This window comes from Macaca fascicularis, chromosome 20 (genome assembly GCF_037993035.2).
Source record: "Macaca fascicularis isolate 582-1 chromosome 20, T2T-MFA8v1.1".
In the NCBI taxonomy this organism is placed as follows: Eukaryota; Metazoa; Chordata; class Mammalia; order Primates; family Cercopithecidae; genus Macaca; species Macaca fascicularis.
Window position 1 is genome coordinate 8,833,645 of NC_088394.1, and position 23,865 is coordinate 8,857,509.

Genomic DNA, 23,865 nt, shown 5'->3' on the forward strand with positions numbered 1-23,865 from the left:
GAGGGAAGGGAAGGGAAGGGAAGGGAAGGGAAGGGAAGGGAAGGGAAGCAAAGCAAAAGAAATGAGCTTCGTCTCACTTGGCTTCAAGTGTCTTCACACTGGAACCAGTCCTTCTGATTCCAAGTTTCATGTTTTCTCTTACTGAGCTATGGAGTTTCCCAATGTACATATTTTGTATTAGAGATCTTCCTAAGAACAATTTCGGTGAAAAATGATGTGAAACAAATCAGAAAGAATTCAAATAGCTTACATTCACATGAGGCACTATACCAGGAGTTACTTACTTTAATCTTCCAACCACCATGCAATTTAGTTTTTGTTCTTCTCATTTGTAAATGATGAAACTAAGGCTCAGCTAGTGTCACACACAAAAAAAGGTTCACATCTAGAAGCTTCTGAATCGAAGCCTGTATTTTTTGCTGTGTTTAAAGGAAATCAAGAAGGATGGTCACAGATGAAAGGTACAGCCCGAAATGCAAACACAAATATCTCTCAGCCTCACTTTCCTCTGGGGCATGATATGAGGCATTCACGGGTAGCACCTGGCAAAAGCAATGATCAGCTTGTGAGATGTGGGCAATAAAGCTATTTTAAGATGCTTGAAAAAGATTTTCCGTGAAGGTAGACCTGAGTTGGAAATGCAAAGCTGAACCTTCCTGCACACCAGGGAGGGAAAGATGGCAAGAGTGGTTCATCGTTTCTCTCTTGATATTGAGTGATTTGCAAGCTGGAAGTGAAGTTGGCTTGGAAAGGGAGAGAGATAACAAGGGGAAAATATTCAATTTGAAGTTGCCTTCAAGGAAAAAATGTCACCCAGAAAATGATTTTATCAGGTTTGAAATGCAAATGCAATAAAATCCTTGACATATTTGGATTGGTAAAATAATTTCTCAGTATTGGGTGAGGAGAGGTTTTCAGTGCAGGGGAAGTTGTACGACTGATTTCTATGTGGGCTTCTTTTGCTCTATGTATATGAAACAACCTTGATTGGTATTTTTGTTCTATTTAATAATATAGATAGATGTTTTTATATAGAGCTCTCCATGTAAATCCTATATAGATACAAGGTCAAATACTTTAGTGTCACTGCACCTAAATACCTTAGGTGGTGTAACTCCTTTTGTGGAAATAATTTGCCAGCAATTGAGCCCTATGGGTCCATAGCTACATGACTGAAGCTGGCCAGTACCAGAGGCAGGACCCACTGCTTTTTGTCATCTGACATGGAAGCTTGGGTAGTGTGCACTCTATGTTAAGTTTGTTGGACAAAGACTCTTAGATGTCTATGGAATCGCAAAATGGGGGGAATCTAGAAATTTTCTCGGAATTGGGTTGTGATATCAATAGAACATTTTATGACCTAAAACAAAGAAAAATAAAAGACCCTTAATGTAACAGCAAGCTGTATTAAATGGGAAAATGACTAGGATAAGAGAGAGAAGGCATTTGACTGCAGTGCTCTGCAAAACCTGGTATTTTATATTCAGTTCTACACAGTATTCTTTAAGAGGGAAACTGAAAAACTAGAATTTTTCAGTAGAAAGTAAGCGGAGTGGGATGAACACTAGAAGCTCAATGTAAAAAAAAAATAGTTGAAGGAAAGTGAGCTATTTTTGTGTTGAGAGGCGAAGCTCTTAGGAATATAATTATCTTTTTAATATCAGAACCTTAGTTTACTGGAAGGAGTGATAAACAGTGAAACCCTGTGATTGCTACTAGGATACGTGAAAGAAGCTTAAGGGAGGCAAAGTTAGGAGCAATATCAGAATGACACTCAAATCATCAGAAGTCAAGGCCCAAATCTCAGACATTTTGGTGCCAGCTTCACTGCCTGTGCAGAAAACCCGTGCTATGTTTTCGTCCATCTTTCTTCTCAATTGACTTTCTCATTAAATACAAATAAATGTATTATAAAAGGATATTTTACATCATTACCACAAATGGAAAATAAGTATCATCCTTCATAAATAAGAGGACAAATAAAATAAATAAGACGAAAAGAAAACAACGCTATGCATTTCAGCTGTATACTGTCATGTGCGTAAGGCTCCAGGTCTGAGGGCTACTACCTCTTTGTTAAAAAAAAAAAGAATATTAGAAAGCATTAGGGCCAGGCGTGGTGGCTCATGCCTGTAATCCCTGCACTTTGGGAGGCCGAGGTGGGCGGATCATGAGGTCAGGAGTTCAAGACCAGCCTGGCCAACATGGTGAAACCCTGTCTCTACTAAAAACACAAAAAATTAGCTAGGCATGGTGGCAGGTGCCTGTAATTCCATCTACTTGGGAGGCTGAGGCAGGAGAATCGCTTGAACCCGGGAGGCAGAGGTTGCAGTGAGCCACGATTGTGCCACTGCACTCCAGCTTGGGCAACAGTAAGAGAGTTCATCTCAAAAAAAAAAAAAGAAAGAAAGAAAAAAGGAAAAAAGAAAGCATTAGGTGTTCAAGACAGCAAACAGAGATTGCTGCGGTCTCCTCCTTGACATCTGAAGAAATGAAAGCAAACTGAGGATGTAACTTTCACTCTATGACAATTAACATCATTTAATGTTTCATATGTGCAATGTAAGATCTTTTTAGAGGTGGATCTCACATTTTGGGTAACACTGACCAGAGTGTGCAATGATGGGCCATTTAGGAAACAGGAAGCTTCAAGTCAAAGTTTTCCGAAGAGACCTGAGTCAGCAGGGCTGTTGGTGAGAATGTCACCTGGCTGCCAGGTGGCCTCTAGAGCCCTTCTGGCTCAGGGCAGCTGGGCTTGCTGTCAAGTCCCTGGACCTTGCCTCCATCCAGGCCCATGGTTGGAGCTCCTGGTGGGCTCCACACGCTGCTCTTTGATGTCTGCGTGTTCATTATGCACCACAATTAGAGTTCCCTGTTTTCAGAGACAAATGTGAGAGGGGCCATTTGTGCTGTGGCTGGCAGGCATACAAATCTGGCCGTACAGTGCTTGTGGCAGGCCCTCATTTCTCAGCGTCACTATGGATCTTGTATAATGTGCATTGTTTCATTTTCCTAGCAATGTAGTCATGATTTCCTACTGACGGAGTGGGAACTGGTGCCAATGGGTGCCTGCTCCCATAGTGAGGAACCCTGGGTGCCAGTTTCCAGGGCAGCACCCAGGAAAGGTGAATCAGCTTTCTCACTTCTTCTGCATAAAATAAGAGCAGATGAGGATGAGGTGCCTCTCTCATGGGGACAGTGAAGACCACATACAACAGAGTGAAAATTAGCACGAGTTTTCAAGCTGAGGTAGCTGAGCTCTAATACCAGCCTTGTCCTACACAGCTTTGTAAATTTGAGTGATGAGGTGATTTAACCACTTTAAGCCTCAATTTATTCATAAATAAAATGAGGTTAATAAAGTAACAAGTCATGAGACTTTTCATGAGAAATGGCTGAGATGATGTGAAACCAGTGCACATAAAACTTCTGTCTAGTCCTCCCTTCTCTTCTTCATATACTGGTGTGATGAGACAGAAGGACAGGCAGGAAGGAACCATGAGCTTACCCCATCATTGACTCGCCTGTGTATTGTCATTTCCAAGGAAGATGAGGCTGGGAATTAGAGGAGGGTGCTTCGTGGAGAATTCAAGATAACTGAGGCAAAAAAAGAAATTAGCCCTTTTTGCTAATTGCTGTGGCATGCATTCATTTGTTTACTTAGCAACTATTTTTATTAAGCAGCTACTATGCTCCAGGAATAGCCTTAGGATTCATTGGCACAAAAGATAGGCACCATCCTTGTGCTGGTAGAGTTTAGAGTCTACCGAAATGGAAGAGACTCGCCCTGACTTAGCAGAAACACGTACAGGGAGGCCGGGCATGGTGGCTTACGCCCGTAATCCTAGCACTTTGGGAGGCTGAGGCGGGCAGATCACCTGACATCAGAAGTTTGAAACCAGCCTAGCCAACACGGTGAAACCCCATTTTTACTAAAAGTACAAATATTAGCCAGGTGTGGTGGTGTATGCCTATAATCCCATCTACTTGGGAGGTTGAGGCAGGAGAATTGCTTGAACCTGGGAGGCAGAGGTTGCAGTGAGTCAAGATTATGCCACTGTACTCCAGCCTGGGTGACAGAGAGAGACTCCATCTCAAAATAACAACAACAACAAAAAACCACATACAATAAGCGTTCTGAAGAAAAGTGACAAACATAACAGGTGTCTATTACAGAAAGATTAAAGTCTCCAGAGTCAGAACATATTTTTAGGAGCAGGCAGTTTTTAATCCAATCCTTGTTGAATGAATTGAGCCAGCAAAGTCATAAGGTCTGGAAGAGGACAAGGCTATGTAATCAGAGCAATAACAGTAAGTCCAGCCTGTCTAGCGGCCTTCAAAGAGTGGCCAAATGTTCATTTTGCTAATTAAGTAATCCATTAAAGCAACTATTTAATATTATCATTTTATGAAACAAAAGACATTTTAATGCCAAGAAAATCAGGAGATACCATCAGATTAATGTCAGCCCTTTAAATTGAAAAATTTTATGTTATAAAGAATTCACTTCGTTTTGCTTCCTTTTACTTAAAAATATGTCTGTGACCACTGTAGGTTCCTGAGAGAGGTATAGAGTGAGCAAAATCATTCTTATTAAGTAGGGCTTTTGGCCCCAAGTCAGTAAGTTATTTTCTACCAGGGCGGCAACCCTGCAGATGGAGGAACAGGAATGAGCTGCATGCATTCACCTATTCACTCATTGGGCAATATTCACTGAGCTACCACTATGTGCCAGGCATCCTGCAAGACAATGGTGAGCACAAAATAGCCACAGTGCCAGCTGTCATGGAACCCAACATGGAGAAAGGCAGACATGGAAGTCAAATGTTTATTAAATATAAACTTACAACATCGTAAGTGCCATGAATGGGAATTCAATGAGGCTATTTTTTAGGGGATTTGATGGCATCTGAAAGATCAAAGAAAGGGTTCCAGTGGAAGAAACTGCTCTTGCCTAGATCAAAGAAAGCTTTGACCACCTGTTCCTGCTTTTTTCTGCTGGCCCCCTCCTGGTCCCACTTTATCTTCTAAGGAAGCTATTTTCAGAAGGGAAGGTAAGTTCTCTCCATGCGCCATAAGTGGTGATCATAAGTTAGGCGGGAAGATTTCTAGAAACTAAATCAGAAATGAATTCAAAACCCAAGAAGGACTATTTCATGTGAAAGTAAAAGTTTGTAATTTAACTATTTATCTCATCTCACTGGAAAATTCGTTTTTCCAATATCATCAGATCTTCTTTTCCTAGTGGAATGGAGTAAGGTTTAAGTGTATTTATGGAGATGAAGATGGGTAAGAAGAGGGACCCTAAGACAAGTTGGGGTATGTCATGAACAAATCATATATTAACTAATCAATCCACTTATGTGTTAATTCACTTACTAATTATCTAACAAATTTGTCTTTTGTCACAAACTTCCCGCAATTTTGAAACTGGCATTTTAAAAATCATTGACTCACATAAAGCTGAGAGGTAGAGTAGGCCCAGAGTTGGAAAACATTCTTATTCTGAGTTGAGGAAGTGTACATTATTATTTAGGCAATGTGGAGTCCCCGAAGGACTTTAAGTTTATAAGTAACATGATTAATTGATTCAGTTAATCAACCATCAAGTATTTATTATCTGTTATACATGAGGTACTTTTAAATTTTCGTTTTCTAAACAAAATGGCAGCAAATATAATTTCATGAAGAATGTAAGCGTTTTTAGTAGTTTGCCCCAATATGGTTTTCTTTGCGTTTATTTTGCTTGTGGTTTGATGGTGTTTTTCTAACTATAGACTGTTGTTTTTGCACCAATTATTATTTTCTTTCTATTTTCTCTTCAAATATTTATTTTTTCTGCTCCATTCTCTTTCTCTTCTTCTTTCAGAACTACAAGTACATGTATGTTGAATGGTTCGATATTGTCTCACGTACAAATCCTAGATTCAATATTTCCTCCTCCTCCTCCTCCTCCTTTTTCTTCTTTTCATTCTTTATTTATCACTGTGCTTCAGTGTGGGCAATTTTTATTGACATGTTTTCAAATTCACAGATTTTTCTGCTGTGCTCAATCTTCGTATAAGCCCGCGGAGTAATTTTGTCTGAGATTGCTTTTCAGATCTATTTGCTTTTTTAAAAAAAGCTTCTACTTCTCACTGAAATTTCCTAGCTGTTAATGTGCTTGCAACATTTTCTACCAGATGCTCTAATGTATTTATTGTAGTTATTTTACTTGTTTCTGCCAATTCTTACATCTGTGGTATCTGCAGATCTTCTTGTGTTGGCTATTTTTACTCTTGATAATGAATCATGTTATTTTCCAAATGTGCTGGAGATATACGTATACATGTGTTGTGTGTAAACCAACAGTAGAAACAAGAGGATAATATTTGCCCTTGGAAAATGCGTATCTCTTCCTTTGTCAGACTGATAGAATTGGGGCAGAGTCAATATAATCTAAGTTAAGCCTATCTAGGTTTTGTTACAGTTCTAGTTAGATTCAGTTCACAACTGGCCTATAGTATTTTGGGAGTAGGATCAAGACATCCCCTTCAACGGAGTTTGGGATCTGAGCACTGGCTACACTCTTAAGATCTCACTATACTTAACTGATCAGCCACGAGCCTTGGGGTCATTAAAAAGCTCTTTTTGTTGCTCAGCCCAACCCATCTTTCTCTGCCTCAAGTGATTTCTGCGCACCACACTGTCCTGCTACCAGCTTCATCAGGCTACTGTCTTGTACCTGGTGAAGACTCCATGTTTCTTAGGGGATGTGTCTCAGTTCTTCTGTCCTGCCCCAACCTTTATCCAACCATGGCCAAACAGTCTGTGCCTCAAAGTTTTCTCCCAGCCCATCTGACCATCAGCAGGCCATTGCTATGCACTCAGAGAAAAATCCTTACTCCTTGAGATTCCTTTAAGCCTTTCTTTGCTACTCCCAGCCTCAGCAGTCTCCCTCTGTGCACTGCATGAAGCCATCTCGCCCAAAGTGAAGAGTTGTCAGGTTAGTGCAGACTGCATCTTTGACTGGGGCTTCATAGATTGGAATCTACTGTGCCAGTCCACAAGGCCTATTAAAGGTTTGGCTAATTTCTCCTTTCAATCCGTGTTGAGTCTGTTCCCTCTTTACCTTTCCCAGAGATGAGAGAAGTCATGGGTTTCTGGGTTTCTTCTCTTTCGTAAATAGCTCAGCCCTTTGTGCAGTTTAGTTTACTTGGATTTTTTTTTTCTTTTCTTTGATATTTTCTCTCTCTCTCTTACTCTCTCCCTCTCTGTAAATAGAGCTAAATTTCACATCCTGCCCTCCTCAAAGACATTTTGTTACCTCTTCCCTGAGGAAATAATAGATTTTTTGTTCCTATGGCCCATCTTTTGTATACATTGACTAATCATAAAAATATACAGAGTATGTTAGTAATCTAGATAAATTATATCCTATTATGCATACCATGCTGAAATTGAATTTGTTCATTCAAGGATTCTGCTTTTTCAATATCCATGTAAATGCTAACAGATATAGTTCTTAGATTTCATCTTCTGTATAGGGTTCCACTGTATGAATAAGCTACCATATACTTAATTAATTTGTTATCTTCCTTATGGACATATAAATTGTTATTTATTAGGGGTCAAGAATATAAACATAGAAGAAAGAAAAAAGTAAAGGTAGATAATTTGAGCACCTATTTTACCTCAGATATTATTTTGGGACTATAGACACAGGGAAAGATATAATGCCTTTAGAGTCTAATGGGAGAGACAGGGAAGTAAACAATAATCACATTTGCATTTTGAGACGATTAATCTAGCAGTGTATAGGACATATGGGAAGAAGGAGCAGTTGGAGACAAGGGAACCAAATAGGAGTGGTCGCTAATGATCTGAAGAATTCAAGTGAGACCATGCAAAATTAAAGCAGTGGTAGTGAATTAGTGAAGAAAATACGGATGTGGTACCAATATGAATGAGACTGAGATGGCAGAGTGGGAGATAAGTTCACTTCTGTCTTTCCCCAAAGCCTCTGCTTGCCCACCAACCAAACCACATGCTGTCAGGACAGACAAAGGGTCACTTTGTGGGGACACCAGATGTTTGGTATAAAATAGTATGTAGTTCTCAGCATCTGCTCCTAAGAAGTCCTTAGTCTAGTGGGAGAGACAAGCAAACTGACTTTACAACATAAAGCAAAACCATATTCTCTGCTGATGTATCCAATTCCAGCATTAAGCAGGCACAAAGAATGAAGAACTGACCTGGACAATGTTTTCAAGACATGCTGCCATTTCAGCTGAGACTGATGGAGAAGTAGCAGGTAGCCAGAAAAAGAAAAAAGAATCGATTTAGTCATATTTTAGGTAAAACAAACAATTTGCAGGACAATATGGCCAGGACACATTATGTGCTTGAATCCTGTGATGATTACCATGTGCTGGGCACAATTCTAAGTTTATCTCATTTTTACAACAGCCCCATAAGATGGGTAGTATTATTACTATTACCTCAGTTTTCTGGAGGATTGAAGTGAGGCAGAGAGAATTTAAAGTACCTGCCCAAGGTCACATAACTAGTCAGCAACACAGCCAGGAATTAAGCCCTAACAGTGAAGCTCAGGGACTCTCCTCTCAGTCACTGTGCTAAATCAACACTTGCTGTCATTACAGGCCGTTTAGCACAGATGCAGCCAGTGGCCCATATTCCAACTCAGGATTTAGTAGGATTTTCTGTGTAACAATGTCAGGCAGGAAAAGCCAGAGTGAGAAAATGGGGCCTAGGGATAGGTGGTAAGAAATATCGAAGGGAGGAAGGATGTAGCGGGTGTACCATGGAACCCCCCAAAAGCCAAGTTTTGGTAGGAAGTAAGAAAGGCTGGAAGTAACTGGAAATGACATTCAACTGTACCCACAGGCTGATGCTCCTGGGTCGAGCTGTGTGTGGGGCTTCACAGGTCCCTTACACAGGTGACTTTCAGTTTTGATCATTTCTCCCACTTCCCGGTCCACATAGCCAACTGTTTTCTGAACTTTTTCCAACCAGAAAATGCCCAGGCAACCCTGTTTTAGAACAGGAATTGTATAAAAGTCAAGTCCCTCTCTTCTTCCTTTCTATCCTCCCTTTTTTCTTCACAAGTTGGATGAGAATCTACTATTTACAAGACCACGTGTTTTGCGACGCTAGAGTAGGCATGAAGATGGTACGGATAGTTACAAATGTGAAATAACTATGAATTCCTGACTCCAAGAGCTTGCAGTCCAGTGGAAAAAAACCATTTGCCCTAAACTAATTTTTTTTTTCCATCTGAGAAGTCTTGAGGAGTAGGTTATGTGATGTCAGAAGTTTGAGGGCAGAAGAGTTTTTCTTTCTTTTATTTTCTCTTTTCATACAATGCTCAGATCAGAAGAAAGCTCAGAAATAATTTTATATTTCGTTTTCTATCTTTCTGCTTCAGAACTCTGTGGTCTTCCCAGAGTTTCTACACATACATCTAGTCTTTTCTGAAAAATTAGTACTTCCATGATAATGTTTTTAAAAAGTCATTATGATTTGTGAAATATAAATTAATAAGAATAGCTGAGATTTACATAGCATTTACTATTCTTCAGTGCTCTTTCTAAGTGCATTCCAAATAGTAACTCACTTGATCTTTGCAATTACCCCATGAGGGAGGATGCTATCATTAGCCTACTGTTTAGAAGAGAGAGCTGAGACAGAGAAAGGTATACAATTTGTCTAAATTCACATAGCCAATAAGTGGCAGATGTGAAATTTGCACCCAAATGGTCTGAGTCTGGAGGCTGCCCTTTTAACCACTATTAAGTGTTTTCTCTTATTTATAAATATTAAATTATTGAATACACACAAATTGTATTTTCTTTATTTTCTCAATGACTGTTAAAAAAACAAACATATTCGGATGCTTGAAAAAATGTTTTGGCCTTTTTAAAAAAAGGCCCACCCACTTTAATAAACTGTGATTTCTACAAATTTAAATCAATCTTATTTTACAGATAAGCAAACTTAGAAAGGAAGTGACTTTCTCAAGATCACAAAGTAAGGTGGTAACCGAAGCTGGATTTGCATAGAGAAACGTTGGTGAGTCTAAGCTTTGAGATAGGGACAGCTAGATCTAAATCCCAGCTCAGTCCCTTGTTAGTTCTGCAGACTGGCACATGTTGCTCATTTGCCCTCTGCCTTCGTTTCTCCATTTATAAAATGGGCATGACATTATATCAACCTTATTAGGGCTGTTACAAGAATCAATGGAGACAATGTATCTAGGATGCCTAACACAGGGCCTGCATACTGTACCATCTATGTTTTCCCCGTTATTGTTGTTGTTGTAATTATATTATTTTAATTCATTCAGATCTCTTTGATTTAAGTTTGGGTCATGTCTACCCCCCTGGCCTCCTGGACCAATGACTGTGTCTGAAAGGAGAGCATGCTCTCATGGCTTAACTGCAGTCACATGGCAACCTTATTGGTTAAGAAGACAGACAGAAAGGGCCGGGAACAGTGGCTTATGCCTGTAATCCCGGCACTTTGGGAGGCTGAGGTGGGCAGATCACCTGAGGTCAGGAGTTCAAGATCAGCCTGGCCAACATGGCAAAACCCCATCTCCACTAAAAATACAACAGATAGCTGGTCATGGTGGCAGGCACCTATAATCCCAGCTACTTGGGAAGTCAAGGCAGGAGAATCGCTTGAACCCGGGAGGCAGAAGTTGCAGTGAGCCAAGATCGCACTGCTGTGCTCTATCCTGGGCAACAGAGCGAGACTCCATTTCACACACATACAAAAAAAAAAAGACAGAAAGGACAGGATGAGAAATTTTGAAAAGAGAGATTCCAGTACATCACATACTATTTCAGGCAAAACAATCTGCTTATGTGGATGCGTGCCCCACACTTCTAGATTTTATCAATAGAAGCACCCACTATAGCCAAATAAAGTTGGCTAAATGACTTCTTATCATCATTTTTGAAATGAACAGAGTTGGTGAACAAGCACACGGCTTCCTAGCTCTGTCAACAATCAAAGAATCATTTCTTCAATTGTGAAGCCCTTCAGAAGGTTCTGGATTTCCAGCCGATGTATCATGTTTCATTCATTGCATTTCTGATAGTCTATAGAAGCGATCTAAAATAAAATGCCAATGTGCAGATTCTAGGATGAGAATTTAAATATCAGCTAAAGATCTTCATCATCACATGTTCAGATGCAAAAATAAAAATAAAAAGCAAAAGGAGGGGCAAAGAAAGAAGAATACAAACAAAAGGATAATAGGAAATGCTGGTTCTTTTCACGTAGTGGCTGAGAAGGATTGATCACAGACTGTCGTATCGCAGCATGAAGAAAACTTAGTTTGGGATCCTAATGGCATCCTCCTTGTCCAAAGAGACCCATTATTCTTCTAATAGTGGTGAAAGTAAATTCAAGCTCACATTTGAGCCTTCAGAACCTGCCGTGTGCAACTGCGCTCGTCTGTTCATCTGTGGGCAAAGGTTGTTCAGTATTCTCCATGGATCTCTGATTTTTTAAAGCAATTTCCTACCCACTTCAATATTTGTCACATTTTCTCCTCGGCTTCTTTCTGTCTTCGTTTTTGCTGCTTTCTTTCCTTCTTGGGCTTATGAAGACATCCATCCTGCTCAAGGAGACTGTCAATAAAAATTACCTTGTTTGATGCTGTGGTCGGCCAAGAACAATGCTCTGCCTTACATGAGGTTTTGCCAACTCAACGACACGTGTTTCTGCCTTTCTTTACCTCTAGGATTTCAGATGTTGGGAAGTATTATTTTTTAAATGATAAATGACTAAATCTTCCTATAATGAGAGGATTCCAGGAGAGACATCTGGCCGACAATGCAGACTTTGCTTCAGCAAACACCCCTGTCAACACTGAGTGGGTCAGGTTCATAGTTCTTGATAAGCCATTTGAGCAGAACTTGAGGATTTGAATGAACCTTTTATAGACACGGCATGGCTTGAATATAGGTCAGCAATGGACATCTAGTCTGGTATGTTGCCCAATATCTCTTCTCATCTTTCTAATTATAAAATCTCTCTCTCTCTTTTCAAAATCCCTCATTCTGTCCTTTCTGTTTCTTAACCAGTAAGATGGCCATGTAACTGCAACTAACCAATGAGAGCAACCTATCCTCCTAGACACAGTCATTGGTCCAGGAGGCCAGCGGGGTGGACATGACTCAAGAAGGGCTAATCAGGTATTGAATAAGGCTGCTAAGAAAGAGATCCCTCTTCCTCAAAAACTGTGAGGTCTATGTAAGTCTGGAACTTTACATTCACTTAAAGTGGGTCTGGTTGAGAAATACACCAACAAAGAAGTAAACAGATCTAAGAGTGGAAAGACAGAGATAAAAGAACGAGAGAGAGAGAGGAGTAATAGAAAACTGGTGATATTATTTAAACCCCTGCAATAAGTGACACCTGAATCCAAAATCCAGTTTCATGCAAGGAATTTTTGGTTCTATGACCTAACAAAATAGCCTCATTCTCACACCATTCCTCTCTCTTTTGTTGCTTAATTTAGTCTTAGTTGGTCATCTTTCACCTGCAACTAAGAATCTGAACTGATTTAATATCGTATTTTACAAAATTCTTCATCCCCAGTAGATTTTACAAAACATTTGTGCTAGTGTATGGTCAGAGGGCTCCCCAAAATTTTATGGCAAGGGCAGAGATAGGTTCAAGTCGCCTGTATTCTCAAGTATCAATGACTGCTAGTGAAGGTTTGGAACCGCGGAGGGAAGGTCACTGATGTAGGGGCTGGGAAAGCTGAATTCTAACTCCTGCTCTGCACCTGACTTGCTATGTGTTACTGTGTACATCACTGCACCTCTATGAGCCTCTGTTTTATTTCATTTCATCCTTTACTTGTAAATAGAGAAGTGGGTGCTAATAGTGGGGATTGTGGTCAGGCAGAACAATACCAAAACTTGGCTCTTCCATGTAGGATTTGAGTGACCTTGGATTGAAGGAAAAGAAAATTCCATCTTTCAGATTCTTCATCTATAAATTAGAGATGAAAATAGCAAGTAAAGTATTTGGCATAATGTCTAGTATATAGTGAATCTCAATACACATAGGCTAATTTTATTACCTTACTAGGTCTTTGGGAATCCATCCAACAGATGTGACATGCATAAGCCTGGCCATCAATGCAGTGTGTGTGTGTGTGTGTGTGTGTGTGTGTGTGTGTGTGTGAGAGAGAGACACAGAGAGAGAGACAGAGAGCCATATTCAGTGGATTCTGAATGCACAGATTGAATCACATCTCATTGAGGGATCATTTGATTGATAAGATCTTTCTCACTTTTCGTCTTTTTTTTCTCCTTTGCTTCAATAATGTATTAACATATACAATGTGCCAAACCTTTTCTAAGAATGAAGTATAAAATAGCAACATCGTACACCTAAACCTTTCCCTCATGGACCTTAATATTTAACGTGGTCTTTATGATGATTTTCCCTGCAACCACCACATGTATCTCTCTACGGAGAATTCACACTGAGCTCTTGTCAAGTGCTTGTCTGTGTCATCAATGTTTTCCCCTCCTTTTCCCGCAATTTCTGGGGGAAAAAGGGAGGTAATAAACCTTGTGGGAGCCAGTGGAGTGCGGAGACTGATGCATGCATTTTTTTTCCCTAAGTTTCGGTCATTGGAATTGCAGAAGCGATTGGTAGCTACCTATGGGATTAGACCTGCATTTTCTTTATCTGGGAAAATTAAAATACATGTAATGAAAAAGGCATCACTCCAATTGTCCCAGATTTCACACTACAAGCCAGATCGGTCATGCCTGGATCTCTGTGACAAGGGTAAATTATAAACCAAGAGCTGCATTTGTTCCTCATTCCTCTCCCCTTTACGCCTTGCTGCGCTCCCAGGTGCCCATGATGGAGATGTGATTGCAGTTGCACAGAAGGAAATATTTTAAGACCTGCCAAAACCCTTGGCTCAGAACTCACTTTTCCAAGCAACCTGTCTGAGCATGGTGACTGCGGTGAATTATTGAGATTCTGGAGGGTTCGCTGAGAGGAATGTTCACTGGAAGGGTGGGGCTGGAGGCTGCAGCTGGAATCCTGTTACCTTCCCTGTTTCAGACACCAGCTGGGCTCTGGATTCAGTATCTCCTCTGCAAGCTGACTCCTGGGTCTAGACAGGAAGGGCAGAATGGCATCAGGCCAGGGGCAGCTGAAAATCCAGGGCATCACATTTATCCTCGATGGCAAGAAGCAAGACATTAATAGATTATTATCCACATACATCTGACTTCATGTCTCAGGAGCAGGATTGGGTAATTAAAACACATGAAATCCACCTTTGTATACATGACAAGTAAGTACACCTTCTTTCCCGTATGGAAACAATCACAATGACTGTCCCTCGTTCCAGGCACTTTCCATGTATGTGTGCAGTTAATCTTCGCAACAATCCTATCAGGGAAGTGCTATTTTTATCCCTCAGTCATGGGGAAACTGAGGCAGGGAATATAAAGCCTTGCGTGAAGTCACATATCTAGAAAAATACAGACGGGATTCAACCCAAAATGAGCAGGTTCCCAAGCCCAGACTCTATACACTATTCAATATTTCCTCACTTTGATGATGATGACAATGACAATGATGATGATGGGATCCAGCGCGTCACATGTATCCTGGATGATGAGAAGCAAGTACCTAACATAACTACCTATGCTAAGTACTTTGTCTGCCTGCTTGTATTTTTTTACTTCAAGAATTCTCTAAGTCCATGTTTTTCACAGTTGCACAAAATTAGGATAAGAGAAGTTAAATGATGTTCACAGGATCACACGGTTTAAAAGCAAAACAAAAACATTAGAACCAGGACTCTAACCTAAGTCTGTTCAACCCGAAGGTTCATGCTTCCTGAAATACAGTGTACTCTCTTCAGGGAAGCTGTCTCTATCTATGAGGGAGAAGACCCAAGACCTTCACTAATCCTTAAATTTCTAAATACCACCAGAGCAACATTCAATATTCCTCATGAATGCATAAAGCATGACGGAAGAAGTGCAAATTACTCCTTCAGAAAAACAATGAGTCTGTAAGTATAAAACTAAATTCCCACATGAAATGTGTTTCTGTCTCAGAATCACCACTTCCGTAAATCCCTGCTACTTCTTATCATTTCCATTTCCAGGACAAGCAGTGGGGTTTCCTGTAGAGAACATTTATTTCACAAAGTAACAAGTTGTGGTCACTTTCTGATGGTTCTCGTGATAGGATGACGGGCTGTGAACAACTGTGATAGGCTATGTAGGGGAGGCTGAGCCTTCTTGCTAAGCCAGGCACTCATTCCTGCACCTTGCATTTCAGGAAAAGAGAGATGGCACAGCATGTTCCTGTGAGGTTGTCTATAAATAGAGAAATCACACATTTTGAATCTGTAAGGATAATAATAACATTCGCTCTAATTATTATTATTATTATTGTTTTGAGATGGAGTCTCACTTTGTCACCCAGGCTGGAGTGCAGTGGCGCAATTTCGGCTCACTGCAACCTCCGCCTCCTGGGTTCAAGAGATTCTCCTGCTTCAGCCTCCCAAGTAGCTGGCATTACAGGTGCTTACCACCACACCCAGCTAATTTTTTTTTTCATTGTATTTGTAGTAGAGACGGGGTTTCACTATGTTGGCCAGGCTGGTCTCAAACGCCTGACTTCAAGCGGTCCTCCCACCTTGGCCAAAGTGCTGGGATTACACGTGTGAGCCACCGTGCCCAGTCAGCTCTTGTGTTTTTGGTTTTTTTTATTTTCGAGAGAGAGTCTCACTCTGTTGCCCAGGCTGGAGTGCAATGGTGGCATACTCTCGTCTCACTGCAAACTCTGCCTCCCGGGCTCAAGAGATTCTCTTGCCTCAGCCTCCCCAGTAGTTGGGATTACAGGCACATACCACCACGCCCATCTAATTTTTGTATTTTTAGTGGAGACCATGTTTCACCATGTTGCCCAGGCTGGTCTGGAACTCCTAATCTCAGGCGATCCATCCGCCTAGGCCTCATTTGTGAGCCTCTGCACCCAGCCACATTACCTCTTATTTAGGGGGAAAAAAGTAAAGTCAGGTCCCTGCCTAGTATCTGCCTATCAGAGACTGGTTAAATAAAATGCCTACCATTCTTCTTCTTTAACATTGCCATCACTCTGGGCTTCTTGTTCTTCTTGATAGTCCCTACTCACTGTATGAATTTAATCAGGGAAGAAGGGAGGGGGAGAAGTGAAAATGAGCCAAGTTTGTGGCACATGCAGCATTCATCATGAGGCCAGCTCGGTCTCTGACCTGTTTCCACATAGTCATTTGGTGCCTATTGTCCTAGAATCATGTAGACACTAGATCACAGTGCCCCTTCACTCCTCTACAGCTAACAACTTGAACATTATGAAATGTTATGTTTCCCATCTGAAATATTCTTTCAGTTCCTGCATACCAGTGAAATTATTCATGTCAGCTGGTCTGAAGGACCCCATGAGAAGCTAACTCATCAAGGAATGGAGTCTCCACATTCTGATGATTTCAAACTCCTTACCTTACCAATCAATGACCTCAATTTTCCAACCCTTCATCCTCCATGATTCTGTTAAAAACCCCAGCCCGGGCCAGGCACAGTAGCTCACGCCTGTAATCCCAGCACTCTGGGAGGCCGAGGTGGGCAGATCATGAGGTCAGGAGATTGACACCATCCTGGCTAACACGGTGAAACCGTGCCTCTACTAAAAATACAAATAATTAGCCAGCCGTGGCAGCAGGCACCTGTAGTCCCAGCTACTCAGGAGGCTGAGGCAGGAGAAACACTTGAATCTGGGAGGCAGAGGTTGCAGTAAGTCAAGATCGTGCCACTGAACTCCAGCCTGGGAGACAGAGTGAGACTCCGTCTCAAAAAAAAAAAAAAAAATTCCCAGCCCAGAACTCCTCAGGGTGATAGACTGAAGGTGCCCTCCCATCTCCTCCCTTGGTGCCCCACCATCATTAAACTCTTTCTCTGCTGCAAACCCTGCTGTATCAGTGTATTGGTCTGTTACTGTGCAGTGGCATACACACCTGGTAGTCCTACAATATTCTGATATCCCAGCCCCTCCTCTGGCCCTTTGTACTTGCTGGTCCCTTTGGCAGAAGCACGTTATCTTCAAATATTCATGTAGGTGACTCCTGTTAGCTTCTCATGGTGTCCTTCAGACCAGCTGACATCAATAGTTTTACTGGTATGCAGGACCTGAAAAAATATTTCAGATGGGAAACATAACATTTCATAATGTTCAACCTCCACTCCCTTTCCACCTCCTCAGATCAGTCCGGATCAAGGCCTCTCTGGTCAACCCAGGCACCATGTATTATTTTACTTTGGTTTTGCCTTTCATAGCATTTAGTACTAACTGGATTTGTATTATTTGTATATATGTTTGCTTGCTAATTATCTGCATTTCCTTCTAAACATCTCTTTGCCTATTTTGTTCACTGCTAGAAAAAGATGCCTAGAACAGAGATGGCAGAAAGAAGACACTCAATACATATTTATTTAATAAATAAATATAAGAATATAAAACATATTTTCTTTCCTATTATTGCCAAAGGGTGGATCATTATTTGCCCCACCTTTGACAGAGGACTCTGGGAATATTCTACCAAAAAATTAAGTAATTGGTAAGATTTTTTTTTTTTACATTAACACCCAAATTACTTCTTCTCATCACCTGAGACAGCAACAGTGGCTGTTTACTGACCACAGATACCTTTCCCCTACTTTTCTCCTGATCGTACTGAAATTTCCTGTTCATCAGGAAATATATGCTTTCCCCTCTGCTGATATTATCTTGAGTTCATTGGCCACAAAACTGTCATAGGAGTTCTGTTGTTTGGATAATTTAAACTCTGTGAATGTCTTTGAAATTTTGCTTAAGTGAATTATCTAACATGTACTCCTCAGAATAACTTCTACTTGGTTCCTAGAATATCCAGCTTCATCTCATTCTCTTTTGAACGGCAGCCTGCCAGCGCTTGCTAATTGCCCCTGGCCAAGTCTCTATGGAGGAAAGTAGACAGAAATATTTCATGCCTAAATATTATTGTTTGAATGGTGAAGCACACTTCTAGGATTGAAAACTTAACATTTCAAGGAGATATTTAATAGCTTCTGTTTTCAGTTCCATTGCTTAATTAGATGGCAGCAGAGTATTTCCATTTGGGTGATTTGACCCTCTGGGAATGGATGGGGCTATTCATTTCAGGATATCAATGGCACAGATGAAAATATGCAAGGTAGTGAACTAGTCCATCAGGCATCTGTTCTCCAGTGAGGTTTTTGCAATATTCAACGGAACCTTTGCATGTTTCTTCTCTTTCCTTGGAGAAGTTAAACAGTGAGTCTCAACTGAGACACTCTATCCTACAAAGGCTACAATTTCAGTATGCAGAAGATATTCCATTCTGTGAATAAAGTGCAGAGGAGAGAATGGCTTACATTTGCCCTAATACTACAAATTTGCAGTGTGCTCTCTTCTTTTGATTTGCAGTAATGCATGCGTATACATGCCTATTGGAAAAATGTGTGAAGGGTATATTTGAAGGGTTCCATCACTTTCCGTAAACAACCCTATTCTCTTCTCAGAGGTAAATTCTACAGTTAATATAGTGTGTGTATGTGTGTGCGTGTGTGTGTGCATGTGAGGGTGTGTGATATGTAAAATAAGACTAAATTACAGAGTAAATTTTATTGAAATATGGTCATGTTCTGTCACTCAGGCTAGAGTGCAGTGACACCAACATGGCTTACAGCAGCCTCAACCTCCTAGGCTCAAGAGATCCCTCCCACATCAGCCTCCCAGAGTAATTTCTGAAGTAAACAAAATATAAGAATAATAGTAATAGGCAGTGTTTATCAGTGTTTATGAAAATTTTTCTCAATGCCAGGCACTGTGCAAAGTGCTTTATCTACAGTATATTTTATCACTTAATTCTCACAATTACACTATGCAGAAAGTATCATTTTTTTAATTTTTAATTTTCAAAAATTTTTTGTGGGTACATAGTAGATGTATATGTTTGTGGGTTACATGAGATGTTTTGATACAAGCATGCAATGTGAAATAAGTACATTATGGGGAATGGAGTATTTATTCTTTGAGTTACAAACAATCCAATTACATTCTTTATTTTAACATATACAATGAAGTTATTATTGACTATGGTCACCCTATTGTGCTACCAAAGTGTAGGTCTTATTTGCTCTATTTTTTTTTTTTTTTGATACCCATTAACCATCCCCACCTTCCTCCCAACCATCCATTACCTTTCCCAGCCTTTGGTAACCATACTTCTACAATGTCCATGAGTTCAATTGATTTGATTTTTAGATCCCACAAATAAGCGAGAACATGTGATGTTTGTCTTTCTGTGTCTGGTTTATTTCACTTAACGTAATGATCTCCAGTTTCAGCCATGTTGTTGCAAATGACAGGATCACATTCTTTTTTAGGGCTGAATAATATTCCATTATGTACATGTACCACATTCTCTTTATCCATTCATCTGTTGATGGACACTTAGGTCACTTTCAAATCTTGGCTATTGTAAACAGTGCTGCAACAAGCATAGGAGTGCAGATAGCTCTTCAATATACCAATTTTCTTTCTTTTGAGTACATACCCAGCAGTGGGAATGTTGGATCATATGGCAGCTCAATTTTTAGTTTTTTTTTTTTTTCTTGAAGACCCTCCAAACTGTTCTTCATAGCAGTAGTACTAATTTATATTCCCACCAATAGTGCAAAAGGGTTCCCTTTTTAAAGTACCATTTTTAGATATAAAGATACTGAGGGAGCAAGGGATCAAGTAGCTTACCCAAGGCCACACTGTTGACAAGTAGAAAATCTAGGAATGGACCCAGGTAGTCTTGCTATAGCCAAAACTCTTAATCAAAATTTTATAGTTAGTAGAGACCATAAGACATGTAAACACTTTGCATCATGGTTTCATGTCCTTTAACTTTATAACCAAGTAGTTCTCTTCGACATTATCATAAACATTATTTTTAAAAGCTATTTCCTCAAACTCCTGACCTCAAATGATCCACCCACCTTGACCTCCCAAAGTGTTGGGATCGCAGGCATGAGCCACCGCACTCGGCCAACATGGTGAAACCCCACCTCTACTAAAAATACAAAAATTAACTGGGCATGGTGGCGAGCGCCTGTGGTCCCAGCTACTCAGGAGGCTAAGGCAGAAGAATCACTTGAACCTGGGAGGTTGAGGTTGCAGTGAGCTGAGATCGTGTCACTGCACTTCAGCCTGAGCTCAGAGCGAGACTGTCTCAAAACAAACAAATAAACAGTGTCCTTTGAATTGAACAAATGTGTCACAGTTTCCTGAATCAGCCTCTTATGTTGCATGTTATAATAACAGAAGAGCTTCTATGGAGACCTGGACCATCAAAAATTGTATGTGCGTCTTTTCCCATTGTTCTTATAAATTTCTGAAAGGAGTTCATGACACCCCTCATCTAAAATATATAGAAGATGACCAGGCGTGGTGGTTCATGCCTGTTATCCCAGCACTCTGGGAGACTGAGGCTGGCGGATCACCTGAGGTCAGGAGTTTGAGACCAGCCGGGCCAACGTGTAGAAACCCCATCTCTACTAAAAACAGAAAAAATTAGCTAGGCGTGGTGGCATGCCTGTATTTCCACCTACTTGGGAGGCTAAGACACAGGAATCACTTGAGCCTGGGAGATGGAGGTTGCAGTAAGCCGAGATCGTGCCACTGCACTGCAGCCTGAGCAACAGAGCAAGACTCTGTCTCAAAAAATAAAAATAAATAAATAAAATAAAATGAGAAAGTATAACAAAATAAAAATTATATATAGAGAAGATGATGTCTGAGTTTCTTTATACATTAAGGTTAATTTTTATTTACATCTTCAACAATTATTTCCTGACAGTGATCAAAACTTTGGGCAGACCAATGAATTAGACATGGTCTTCACCCTGAAGGGTTCCCAAGAGTGTATTTGCACATAGTTATCATGGCCCTTTGCAATTCTGAGATGTTAAGAGCTAGCAACTACTCTAGCTAGACCAAACTGTGATAATCTGTTCCTTTGTAACCTACCCAGAGTCATAGCAACACAGTTCAACATATCACTGTTTTAAAATTAGTCCCGATGTATTAATTCTTCTCTTCCTATTTGTATCACGAATCTCTTCAAAGTAAGGATGATGCCGTCCACATTTCTGGCATTTCTACCCAGCATTTCTTCCAGAAGTGGGCATGGAACAATTGTTCAGTGGATGCTCATTGAACATTCTTCAATAAGCCCAGAACAGAGAAGAGAATCTGGAAGACATGGATTCAAATCCCCACAACTCTACTTACTGGCTGTATGACCTTAAGTCAGTCATTTTACCTGTTGTGTCTTCATTTTTCTCATCTGGAAAGTAGGAAAGTCAATCTCTAGCCTGATGATTGTTTGATAGAGATTGCATGTGTTAAATTTCGAACACATAGGAAGCTCATTGTAAATGTTTGTGCTTTTGTTTTTCTGAGTTCTCACCCATTGGCTGGACTAAGTCAGAGGCAGAAGGAGGTGTTTCTCTGCCTGCAACTGTCAAATGACCCTTTTCCTGCACTGAGCTCCAGTCAGCGAGTGGATTTCCCTTCAAATCGTCCTATCTCTGCCATCTGCACAGCCAACTGTTCTCTGACTGTGAGTTTCCTGCTAGCAACCCTGCTAAGCAGGTGTGGCTGATGCCTGCCTCCTCTCCACTTTGCTTGCGGAAACTGATTGTGTTTGACAGGCTGCTCATAATGGAGGAAAAAACGATGAATTGGATTAAATGTTCTTTGTTTAGGCTTTATTAGCCAAAGATGCTGCTGCATAATTAATTAGAGAATAAACTGTAATCTCACATTGAGGCAGGGACTCAGACCCCTAAAACTCAGTCTTGCTTACGTGCAGAATGATTGGGACTGGGAATAAGGGTGAGTTCATAATTTACTAGTGGTCTTTGAAGAAGAAATTGGCATAGATGAGAAGAGAAGAGGACAATTATCCTAGTCAGCTTGGGCTGCTATAACAAAATAAATATTGTAGGCTGAATGACTTAAGCAGCAGACATTTATTATTCACTGTTCTGGAGGCTGGGAAATCCAAGATAAAAGTGCCAGCTGATTTGGTTCCTGGTGAGGGCTCTCTTCCTGACTTGCCAAAGGCTGCCTTCTTGCTGTGTCCTCGCATGGCGGAAAGAGAGAGACAGAGAGAGAGAGAGAGAAAGAAAAGGAGAGAGGGAGAGAGAGAAAGAGAGAGAGAGAGAACCATAGTGTCTCTCCCTCTTCTTATGACACTAATCTCATTATAGGGGCTACACCTGCATAACCTCTCCTAAATCTAATTGCTTTCCCAAGGCCTCACATCTAAATACCACTGTATCGGGGGTGTATTAGTCCATTCTCAGGCTGCTATAAGGATATACCTGAGATTGGGTTATTTATAAAGGAAAAAGGTTTAATTGACTCAGTTCCACAGGGCTTGGGAAGCCTCAGGAAACTTACACTCACGGTGGAAGGGGAAGCAAACACTTCCTTCTTTACATGGTGGCAACAAGGAGAAATGCAGAGCAAAGGTGAGGAAAACCTATTATAAAACTATCAGATCTTGTGAGAACTCACTCACTATCACAAGAACAGCATGGAGGTAACTGTCCCCATGATTCAATTACCTCCTACTAGGTCCCTCCCATGACACGTGACGATAATGGGAACTACAGTTCAAGATGAGATTTGGGTGGGGACACAGCCAAACCATATCAGGGAGTTAAAGCTTCAACATATGAATTTTGATGGGACGTAAACATTCAGTCCATAACAACCATAAAGATGTGTCTTCCACGCAGACCTTCAACATTTACAAGCTAGGTCACCTGGCGAGTTCCTTCTTCAGTTATAAAATGGGGTAAGTATAAAGTTCTGATGAGGATGCCTGGTGGTAAGCCCTTGACAAGTGTTAGAGGATATAAAATAATATAACAATAATAAATTATGTATTCATTATAAGAATTATTATTTTTAAAGTGTACAACTTACAGAGAAGAACTCAACCATTCTCGAGTGGTTCATGTTGGATGTCTGAGGTAGCCCTCTAATATCTTAAAATAATAGAATCCCAGAAACTTCTGGGAACTTACAGTCTGATCATCCTATGTCACCTCAATTAGCCCAGAAAGAAGAAATGTCTTGTTCAGAGAGAAATAGCAATTCAGTGGCAGCAGAGAAAGGTTTCAGTGCACTGGTCTATGCTTTATTCATGACAATGTAGATAAGTGTCTTGAAAGAACACAAATACACCTTCCCCCTTTTAATATCATCCTATTAAAAATACAAGTGCAAGCAAAGACATTTAAGAGGTTTTAAATTCACCCCTGTTCCCATATCATTAATCTGAATTAGCATTAAAAAGCTTAAAAGAACTTTTCTCAAAAAGTTAAAAAGAAAAAAAGTCATAACTCCCACCCTATTTCAACATATGTTTCCCAACTCGTTTTCCTATTGACTGAAATTCCTGTCTCTGACAGCTTTCCTTCTTTGTTGGCAAATAGTAGACATGCAGCAACCATGTGTTGAATAAGCAAGTAAATCCCAGATTCTCCTTGGGCTGATGCTATCCATTGTGTCCAGCTACAATCCCACTTGGGTCCACAATTCTATTAACATAGCTATATCTGCTTTCTTTTGGATACTGTTTGCATGGCATATCTTTTCCATGCCTTTATTTTCAAAATCAGTTTATCCTCACGTCTAAAGAACGTTTTTGTAAGCAGGAAACATCTCCCCATCTCTATCTTTCTATCTATTCAATTC

General features: G+C 40.4%; 1 long non-coding RNA gene across 11 annotated transcripts in view; it reads left to right on the forward strand.

Annotated features, from left to right (window-relative positions):
- Positions 1-22: 22 nt before the first annotated feature.
- Positions 23-23,865, forward strand: part of LOC102142331 (uncharacterized) — a 97,958-nt gene continuing 74,115 nt past the window's right edge. For 10 of the 11 annotated variants that reach the window (XR_010584013.1, XR_010584007.1, XR_010584010.1 and 7 more), the window contains exon 1: positions 23-22,960. This is a non-coding gene — a long non-coding RNA (uncharacterized lncRNA). The remainder of the gene's footprint in view (positions 22,961-23,865) is intronic. The other variant, XR_010584006.1, reaches the window with a different exon arrangement.